At 45.8% G+C, this 10,942-nt stretch overlaps 1 long non-coding RNA gene across 1 annotated transcript in view; it reads right to left on the bottom strand.

The window, feature by feature from the left end:
• The window catches only part of LOC104690281, a 44,759-nt gene that overhangs the window by 11,479 nt on the left and 22,338 nt on the right, over positions 1 to 10,942 (bottom strand). The window contains exon 3 of the long non-coding RNA XR_005603254.1: positions 1,141 to 1,229. This is a non-coding gene — a long non-coding RNA (uncharacterized LOC104690281). The remainder of the gene's footprint in view (positions 1 to 1,140; positions 1,230 to 10,942) is intronic.

Here is a 10,942-nt window from a genome sequence, read left to right as displayed (position 1 = left end):
TGGGGCCTGTGGGTTAAGTGTAGATTTCATATTAGCAACAATAACCAGGACTGAGCACTGGGAACCTCAACACCATAGTCTGTTCCTGGAAAAGTGAAGTTTTGGATGGTTTTGCCAGCAGAGCAGCCTGCTGCTGCGGCTGACAGGCATTGTCCCTTCTGGACATGTATTCTGCTCCCCAGGACAATGGCAGAAGCCTGGCTGTGCACTGTGGAGGGAAGCACTGCTGCTCTGGATTAATGCTAACCTCGCACAGAGAAGGGAATTATCTGGTCAGTAAAACCAAGTATTTAGAGAAACAAAAACAAGACCAAGTAGTGTTCCATATGCAGGACAGTTCTCATTTCCCATATTGCTTGACCGCCAGAGTAACTGGTGCCTTTCCTATCTCCTGTGCCCACTGCTGTATTGGTGATGACTCCCATCTGATGGGTGAGAAATTGGGGAAAAAGGGCCATTTTCAGGCCCCCTTTTCTGATGCTTCAGCTCAGTAAGTGAGGAGCCAATCAGCCATTTCAGGACACACAACAACCCATGAGTGGATGGGTAAGTGGATGCTGTAGGTGCCTCCTTCGTGTGTCTTCTCCATTTCTTCCAAAGGATCTGACCCAAATATGCTATAAGCCACTGGGTTTGAATCTGCATTTTAGGAAACCTGATGGTCTGTCTTTATGCTGCTTTTACTCCAGTTGTGTAGTTCTGCACTTACATTTCCTTTTTTTTCAAGGTGGTGGAGGGAGGGGAGAGAGAGAGAAAGGCCAACCAGGGGAAAAAAGGTAGATGCTTCTGTTAAAACCCCTTTGCATTCTCTTTGGTCTTGTGAGCAGTTTCAAGCAAACTTCCACCTGCAGTATTAATTTGGGTTATTCCTTCCCTCTGTCTGCAGGGAGAGGTCTCTGTTAGCCAAACGATTATTCTCAGAATAATAAAAACTTGCAGCTGGAACCAGGAGCCTGGCTGATGCAGACAATAAATCCAAGGAAGGCATACAGAAAGAAGAGATCGCTTTGTCTTGCCACGCTCAGAAATCTCCCTGGCTGTGTGGCTGTGTGCTTTCACCCCTCTGCAGATCAAACCCTTCAAAATTAACCCAGCTGCTGACATGGAATAAAGCAAGAGAGTATGGAAGGAAAGCTTTACCTGAAATAACAGTGGTGCCTTTAGCAAGAGAGGAAGGAAGGCAGCCTGCAGCTTGCAGCCCTCATGTAACGGCTTGTAAGGACTTGGAACTGAAACAGAAACCAAAACAAAAATACCGTCCTGTATTACTCCACAGATAAGGGGATCTCCTAAGTTTTGACCTGACTAATGCAGAGAAAAATATCCCAGCAGGTGCTGTTATAGCAGAACTGCATAAAACCAACAAGCTAGGATGCCTTCAGAATGCATTTAAGCCTAGAATTCTCTTAAATGTGGGCTTAAGTCCATTGCCTGCTTAGGAAACTGATATATGAAATGTATGTGATCACCTGATCCCCAAATCCTTTTTATTCCCAAGGGTCTCAAGACCTCTGCAAGCACAGATGTGAGAAAAGATGACACATCAATACCTACATAAAGTCCAATACAGTATCTATCAGAAGATCCCTTCAGCTTTGGAGCACTGGGATGTGTCCAGGAAAGCCTGGTTGGGGTCTAGGAAATGGTGTGTGAGCCAAAGAGAATTAGGTATCTGATGTGTTTGACTGAGCTTAGGCTCTGACTTTCATAAAGCAAGCAGAGAGTCTTCTCTTAAATTTAAAGATGCCCAAAGTCTCAGAATATACGCTGGTTAAGATTTTGATCCAAAGGTGCTGTGAATCCTCATCATTAAAGGGTCCAACTCACCAGGAAAACGCTTTTTTTAATCCACTACTCAACATTTTCCAAACTGGCAGGGGCAAGCTGTCCCTTCCCTCTCCTCACTCTCCTTGGAGCCAGATGCCCCTGGATGGTTAAGCATTTTGAGGCACAGGGATGCTCGCTGCTGTGCTGTGGCAGCCAGTCTCCTCCAGGGCCTGGCAGAGGAGCCAAATTCCTTGGCCTGGCCCTCGACCACAAGCTCATCTTCGCATACCAGGAGCGGTAACACTGATCCCAGCTTTTCACAGAGCCAGAGCCGCCACTAGACACCAAATCAAGATTAAATGACAGTCACACATATTTTGTTTTCAAGGCAAATGCAAACAAAGATGTTTTGCTTTTGCAACCACAAAATTCTGCCGTTTGCAAAGAGTTCCTTGCATCTCCTCTGACACTCACTGCTCTCTTCTCGACTTACCCCCCTCCTGTGCGTCATGTTCTTACTGACCTTCCTTCAGCATGCCCCAGAAGAAAAATCAGGAACAAAGCATATCCATACCAAAGCCCTGGCACCCTGGAGGCAAGTCAGATGTGTGTATTGGTATTTTGGCGACATGCATGAAGAAAAGCCCAGATGGACAGGGGTTATATCTGATTCAATCCGGACGCTCCTGTCAAGCCCAGAACTACCAGTTATGTAAAGTATCTCTTAAGACACTGTGTGCTAGAAGGGACAAGAGCTTTAGCTCATCAGCATTCCTCCCTCCCTACTGCATCCCAATACTGACACCATTCCCATCATTGTTCTCCTCTGCCTTCTCCTCACTTTGCTCATATTTAGAAAGATCTGAAATGCAAAGAGCTGCAGTGCCAAAAGGACAGCAATAGAGGAGAGATTAGCTGGAATAGGGGGGCAGCTTTTGGAAGGCTTCTCTGTTGGTTTCCATCCATCCTTGCAGCCCTAAGTGAGAACTGGATCCCACTCTAAAACCAAGCTCCAGAGCCAAGCACTGGTTACTGGCAGAGCCCGGCCAGAGCCCACCTTCACCAGACTTGGGCATCTCAGAGTGTCCTTGGCTCTGTTTCCAAGTTTTGTGCAACTCTCTGCACACACATTTTGGTCACATCACCCCTCACTGATTTCTTGAAGTGCTATTTCTTGGTGAGAGAAAGAAAAACAAACGGATGTTCATCTTTCCTTACTAGACCCTGCTGTGACCCCTCTTATACACCAGTCCTTGTTGTTTTCAATACTCAAAAAATGTGTGTCTTTTACCCCAGCACCTCTCGGTAAGCTGATACCAATCCCAGTAAGCTGCTTCTCTTGTTAAGGGGTTTAGTTCACCAAATTGAAATTTGAGAAATTCAGACCAGAAGGAAATAGGAAGAGCAGTGGATATTCCCCAGGGAACAGGATCACAGAGAGGAGTTGGACATCCTCAAACACAAGAGTGGGGGACTTCCCACCAGACAGTTTCATCTGACCAGCAGCAAGGAGTTTGCTTTAGGATCTTAGATAAAATCCTCCTGGAAGCCATATTAATCTAAGAATTGATACATATTATCTGTAAAACCTGAATGTACTCTGTAGGCTGATTTGAGAAAAAAAACCTATCAAGAAATGAGCAAAATTAAACCTTGAAATCCAAGCTCTGAACCTGACCAAAGGAAGTATTTTAACCCTATCAATCCTTCCATTGCCTCTAGGACACTCACTGGGAGCATCTCCATTGCCACTGAATTTATGGGAAAGGATTCAGTTACTACAAGAACAGCACAAATGATAGATATGTACAGAGGTAGATGGTTGAAGGCAGGGAGGGAGGAAAAGAGAGAGAGCACTAGCAGTTGTGATTTTATTTCTTCTGACTGCATCACCCAGACTCTGACTAAAACAAGATCAAACCCCTTCACTAATCTATACATCTCCACATGTGTAGAAGTGTTAAGACAAACACTGGAAAATTCTTACACCGGGGTCTTGCTTTTCTTTACAGAAAATATTTGCAAATCTTAGGTTCTTAAATCTGAGAAGAGCCATCGCTGGTCCTTTCCATTCCAAAAGGAAAGCTGCCTTGTTTGAGTGGTGAAACAGACTCAAGTACCCAAGCTGAAAACATACACCACCAAATGCTAGAGGAGGTGTAGGGTTACCAGCCCATAGTCTCTGTCTGAAATAAGGAGATCAATAGGTTAAATATGCCTCTTTGGTAAAACATTGCAAAGAAAGTATAGAGTTCTCACTTGCCTCCTGTATTTTGCTTGCTTTTTACTTTTCACCATCAAGTCATGAAATCATAGATATTTCAATATTTGTTGAAGCAAGGAGAGGCATCACTTAAACTTCCACACTGGACTTCCAGAGGGCAGACTTTGACCTATTCAAGAGACTTATTTGGAAAGTTCCTTGGGAAGCCACCCTTAAAAACAAATTAGTCCAGGAAGGATGGATGTGCTTCAAAACAGAAATCTTGAAGGCAGAGGAACAGACTGTCCCTATACGCTGAAAGAGAAACCAATGAGGAAAACGACCAGCCTGGATGGTCAAGGAGCTTTTGAAGGAACTAAGGAAAAAAAGAGCTTGTATCACCTTTGGAAGGATGGTCAGGTATCTCAGGAAAGCTTAAGGGAGTAGCTAGGCCTTGTAGGAAAAAAATCAGATAGGCAAAAGCCCAGTTAGAACTCAGTCTGTTCACTTCTATAAAGGACAATAAAAAATATTTTTATAAATACATAAATGGCAAAAGGAAGGGCAAGGACAACCTCCATTCTCTATTAGATGTGGGAGGGAATTTAGTAACTAAAGATGAGGAAAAGGCAGAGGTACCTAACACCTTCTTTGCCTCAATTTTCAACAGAAAGACAGGTTGTCCTCAGGACAATTGTCCTCCTGGGCTGGGAGATGGTGTCAGCGAGCAGAATAGCCCCCCTGTTACCCAGGAAGAAACAGTCAGAGACCTGCTGAGCCATTTGGATGCTCACGAATCTATGGAACCAGATGGGATCCATCCTAGGGTGATGAGGGAGGTGGCAGATGAGCTTGTGAAGCTGCTCTCCATCATTTGCCATCAGTCCTGGCTCACTGGGGAGGTCCCAGATGACTGGAAGCTGGCCAATGTGACGCCCATCCACAAGAAGGGCTGGAAGGAGGATCCGGGTAACTACAGGCCTGTCAGCCTGACCTCGGTGCCCGGTTCATCTTGAGTGTCATCTCAGGGCACCTACAGGACAGCTGAGACATCAGACCCAGCCAGCATGGGTTTGGGAGGGGCAGACTGCTTGACCAACTTGATCTCCTTTTATGACCAGGTGACCCACCTGGGGGATGCAGGAAAGGCTGTGGATGTTGTCCACGTGGACGTCAGCAAAGCCTTTCACACCATCCCCCACAGCATACTCCTGGAAAAGCTGGCAGCCCACAGCTTGGACATGTGCACTGGGTTAAAACCAGCTGGATGGCTGGGCCCAGAGAGTGGTGGTGAACGGTGCTGAATCCAGCTGGTGGCCTGTCACTGCTGGTGCCCCCCAGGGATCAATGCTGAGGCCAGTCCTGCTTAATATCTTCATTGACGATCTAGATCAGGGGAGTGAGTCCATCATCAGTAAGTTTGCAGATGACACCAAGTCTAAGCCTGCCTGTTCTCAGGCCCTAGGACACAGACCTTGAAGCCAAAAATGGGAAACATGCTCACCTTTGGATGATTTGAGTGACGGTAGGTCAGAGTGTGAGCTCTTGTGTCATAAAATCATAGAGTCATAGAGTCATAGAGTCATAGAATTATAGAATCATAGAATCATAGAATGGCCTGAGCTGGAAGGCACCTTCAAGATCATTCAGTTCTGAAACCCCTGCCATGGGCAGGGACATGTTCCAATAGACCAGGATGCTCAAAGTCCCATCCATCTGAGCACTGTTTAGAGCCAAGAGAGATAAACTGCTCTGCTGGGTGGGTAGGTGCCTCCTTCAACTACAGCTGTCTCCTGGCACGAACACCTGTGGAAACTTTGGGGCTCTCCAAACCATAGCAAGCCCCTCATCGGGGTGCCCAGGCTGTTCTGAATAGGTAAATAAACACTGCTCCTTCTGCTGGGGAGACAACCATGGCTCTGAATTAACCACAAAGACACAATGCACACGATAGGAAAATATTCAGCTTGGTGGTTTTGGCTCAATCAGAGAGCATTTCTCTCATGCCAATAGCTCTTCAGAGCTGACTTCAGGATGCACGTCCTGGCTGTATCTTAACAGGAACTTCAGCTCAGGGAAAAAGCTCTCTAGAGGAATGAAGAAGGCATTCAGCCCCACCAGCAGCTGGTAAATGAGAACTTGGGTGCCTAATTCAGTTTTGAGAATCTTTACACCCCTTTTTTGTGCCTCTTTGCACAGGGGAAACCTGGCTATGTGCTGACCACACTGGATGTCCTACAAAGCTCTTCTCAAAAAAACACCGCTTCTGTCTCTCCTCAATTTATATCCTTGGGAGGAAAGCTTCTGCTTGGATCGGAGAAGAGCAGAACAGGTGGAGTCCAGGCTTAGAGTGAAGGTCAGAAAAATGCTGCTTTTTCACAAGACTGATATTCTCTCATTGTTCTCTCTGCCCCTTGCCACCCTTTAAAGGACAGTTCAATATTACAGCTTCCTGTTAATGATTCATCCTAGCCTGTATTTGCTTAGGTAAAGTTCACATCATGAACTGCCTGAGCCTGCCTGATCTGGCCTCCCTGGGTTGTAAATTGGCAAGAGCTGAGACAGTGGTGACGAACGATGACCACAATGAACAGGCACTTCTTACTTTCTTATGTAAGCAGTTTCAGGACATTTTGCAACTGTTTCAAGCATGCACGAACTTTGCTTCCCATTTTTTTCCTCCACAGTTCCTGGCCGTGGCATCACCGTGTTCCAGAGGAGTTCATTAGGTCTAGACTTAAATTATGGGTGTCATATGAATGAAATAAAACACAAGTTAGTGAGGTAATGATTAAAGAACAATCTGAGGTCCTGCAGGTCCCTTTCTTCCTTGTAGGATGATGGGTTGTGTGGTGAGACGGGGAGCAGGGGAAGTGAAGGATGCTTGCAAATGGGGTGACTGGGGAGGTCTCTTGGACCTTCTACTTTTCATGCGGCCCTCTCCTGGGTACCCCAGACTGGGGATGGCATGGTCATGGGCACGAGGGAGGTACCAGGGCATGAAAATGAGGTTCAATGTGGGTTTTGAAAGGTTGTGAGCTGAGCTCCAGTTATACTGGCACTTTACACTGAGGTGTTCAACCTGATTTAGCTTCACAGGAGTCACATAAACCTTACTTGTTTGAGGAGTTTAAAGAGGAGTAAAATCACTGGTTTCAAGAGATGCACATCAACAGAAAGACAGTACAGGCAAAATGAATGACTCCAACCACTAAAACATCTGGAATTAATGCACTCAAGTGGGAAGCATCTGCTTTACATGAAGAAGGTCAAAAGGGGCTGCTAGCTAGGAAAGGAATTTGTGATCATGGTAAAAATATCACTGAAATGTCTGAACAGGCCTTAGTTAGGAGCAGAAGAGACAGCAGAGATGAAGCTGGATTGCATTCTGGGGGCAACACACTACACATTAGATGCTTGGTGCAAACTGCTCTAAACAGTGCTCTATCCTGCTTGGAGGAGCCATTCGACATCCCAGGAACTTGGTGTGATTGCACCATAGGTGATGGCAGGAGTTCTTCGTCTTTTTCTGAGCTTGAAGGTAGAAGGTAAAGGAGTGTCAGGACTGTGAGAGAGAGCATCCTCTGGAATCAGACACGGTCAACATTCTGTGGCTGCTGTAACCAGCACTGCTGAGGTGGGGGAGATTAGATTTCTGCAAGCTTCACCTCCCTGAAGAGAGGTTGTTGCCAGGTGGGGGTTGGTCTCTGCTCCCAGGTAACAAGCTACTGGACCAGAAGAAATGGCCTTAAGTTGCACTGGGGAGGCTTAGATTGGGTTTAGGAAGAATTTCCTCCCCAAGATAGTTGTGAGGCATTGGAACAGGCTGCCCAGAGAAGTGGTGGAGTCACCATCCCTGAAAATGTTCAAATGCATGTAGATGTGATGGGTGGGGACATGGTTTAGTGGTGGGCTTGGCAGTGCTGGTTAATGGTTGAACTTGATTTTCTTGGAGGTCTGTTCCTTTCTAAATGATTCTAAGATTCTAAGCTAACCCGAAGGTTGCCCAGTTGCAGCTCTGGCCCATGGTTGAAAAATATCCATGTGCAAATCTTGGGTTGGTGCTGTACAGGAAATGAAGGCAGGCTGGTGCTAGGTTCCCTGACTCCCAGACCACTCAGCATCCTTTATCCTGTTTGCTCAGCTCTGCCTTTTTCCACTCAGGAAGAATTTCCCTAAACAGAAAAGTGATAGTGGTGATGGTGGCGGGCAATAGTTGCCTCTGTCCCCTCTCTAAAAAGGGTCACACCTATTTAATGAGGCAGGTAAATAAATACAGGAGTTTATTACCAATATAGTGGGCAAATATGCTGTTATAAAACATCTCTGGACAACACAGCATTTTGATTCAGTGGCCTAATTTCCAGTGTGAAATACCTGACTACTTATTGCAGTAAGTAAATAGCTGGCAGATAAAACCCTGTGCTGAGATTGAGCATTGCTCTGCTTCCATCTTTTGGGGTGGATGAGTGGGTGTACTATACCTTCATGCTCTCCTCTGTCTTACAGAGCCAGTTTTTGAGCTGGGGTAACCTCTAACTGGATTATATCAGGGTATGGTCCAGGAATGATCCCGTGAGAGAGTAGCTGTTGAAGGTGAGGAGTCCCTGTTGCCCTCCTGGGACTTCTCAGGGACATCTGAGAATGAGCTTAGTCCCAGGGTTAGATTACCCTGTATGGTGCTCAGATGGATTCCATGGGTACCAAGAGCATCACTATGTGCTTCTACTTTCAGCCCCAAATCACTTGCTTACTCCTTTCCCCATGTTGCCTTTTGATTCCAGAATTCAACCATGTTACAGGACCTCGTGTGGGGTTTTCTGCTGAGATGAAGCCTGGTCTGTCAGTGGGACAGGGTCTTTCTCCCATCTCCTCACCCTAATTACAGGGGAAGGAGTTACCGTATATTGTCATAGCTGAGCAAATAATATTTTGGAGAGGACTCAGCCATTTCCTCCTTCTGTGAGATACTAAGGCAGTCCAGAATTTTAAGTGTTCTGCTCTCAGCCCTGTGACTCTTACAAAGATATGCCTCCTTTCTTTGGAAGCTGTCCTGGCTCCATACTCAGCAAACATTCCACATGTGTCAGTGAAAAGGGAAAAAGCCAACATGAACCAACAAGTGCAGAAACATCCAAGCCCCATATGAAACAAAAAGGGGCTTTACAAAGTATAACAAAGGCTCATACTCCCACACAGAAGTTACTATTTAGATGGGTTTTTTTGCTTCAACTTTCTTTTCTTAACTTCCTCAGACATTTTGTGGGCTTTTGTGGCAGGTGAGGTTGACGCAGTGCTCTCTTGCTCTCTGCCCTGATGAGACAGCCAGCTCTGGTCCTGCAGTCCCTGTCCCAGTAAAGCCCTTGTTGTATCAAGAACACTTCAGGTAAAGTTTGCTGCAACTGCTTGGCCGGGCGTGCGGCCAGCAAAGGCAGACCCTCTGGGCTCATCAGGAGAGACCTTGTACTACATTTTCCACTATACTTATCTAATCTTGGCTTGCATCCATCTAGTGTTTGTGCAGTCATTACCTCACTAGGCAAAACAGTTCCACTGCCTAATTGTCTTCACTCTCAGGAAATTGTTGCTAATAGCCAGCTAAATTTAATCTGCCCTTCCTCGCTCGATCCACCACAGCTAAACCTGCACAGCCCTTCTCCCTCTGCTTACAGTCACATACATGAAGTGATTGTATGGCGTTATCTGCTCTTATTTCTCTAAGTCAAACAAGCAAAATTACTTTCTAGAATTCATGTGAGTCAAAATGATTGTCTTTAACTCATTTTCCTTGGACCGGTTCGAATTTCTTTCTGCAATCTTGCAGACCACGTCCAAAACTGAAGTGTGTTCAGCTCCCAAGTGCATTGAGCTCATGAATCAGGTTACCACAAAACAGCTTTTCCTTACAAAAACAGGAATGTGAAAAGACAATATTATTTTTTTAAACTTCACCAAGAACTTGAACCATAGAATCATGTCATCGATCAGATTGGAAAACCTCTCTAAGATCATCAAGTCCAACCACTAACCCAGCACTGCCAAGCTCACCACTACACCGTGTCCCCAAATGCCACATCTACACCTCCAGGCATGGTGATTCCATCAACTGCTCTGGTGCTTGGCAACCCTTTTGGGGAAGAATTTTTTCCTAGCAGCCAATCTAAACCTCCCCTGGTGCAACTTGAGGCTGCTTCCTCTTGTCCTATTACTTGTCACTTGGAAAAAAAGACCAACCCCCACCTGGCTATGCCCTCCTTTCAGGCAGTTGTAGAGAGTGATAAGGTCCCCCTGAGCCTCCTTTTCTCCAGGCTAAACACCCCCAGCTCCCTCAGCTGCTCCTCATCAGCCCAGTGCTCCAGACCCTTCCCCAGCTCCGTTGCCCTTCTCTGGACACACTCCAGCCCCTCAATGTCTTTCTTGTCATAGGGGGCCTCAAAACTTTTCTTTAAACTTTTTTTCACCGATTTTCAATGGTTGATCTATCCATCATTTTCTAAGGGTAAGGTAAATGTTTGCAGATGATCAAGAAGCTGGATCTTTAAACAAAATGTCATGTAGTTTACTGAATGAGTTGGCACTTCAGCTCTCCCACCAGCTTGAATTTACAAATATTTTTGGTGAGCTAGTAGATGTCAGGGACATTTCTATATAGTTTCTCAACTTGAAGGTTTTCCCAAGAGCCTTGAAAACAGCAGCAGAGAAAATCCTGAATCACTAAGTCCTTATTTTGGGCTGAAGAAGTTCATGATATTTTAGGTCAGTGTGCTGGAACTCAATGTTAGAGAGGAGCAAAGCTGCAGGCTAGGATCAAATGGGGTTCTCCTGTAGTGTCTCCTGTGTAGGAATTCAAAAGGTAAGTGTGCATGAGGGAAGTTATCTGGGACATCAGGGAGGATTTGTATTTGACAGCCATCGAATGAGGAGAGAATGGTGCATGGGGCTTGCTGGAGAACATGAGAAAGGACAGCCAGC

The sequence above is a fragment of the Corvus cornix genome, chromosome 1 (assembly GCF_000738735.6).
Source record: "Corvus cornix cornix isolate S_Up_H32 chromosome 1, ASM73873v5, whole genome shotgun sequence".
Lineage (NCBI taxonomy): Eukaryota > Metazoa > Chordata > Aves > Passeriformes > Corvidae > Corvus > Corvus cornix.
The sequence above is the reverse complement of the archived record's forward strand: the minus strand, read 5'-3'. Positions and strand labels throughout refer to the sequence as shown.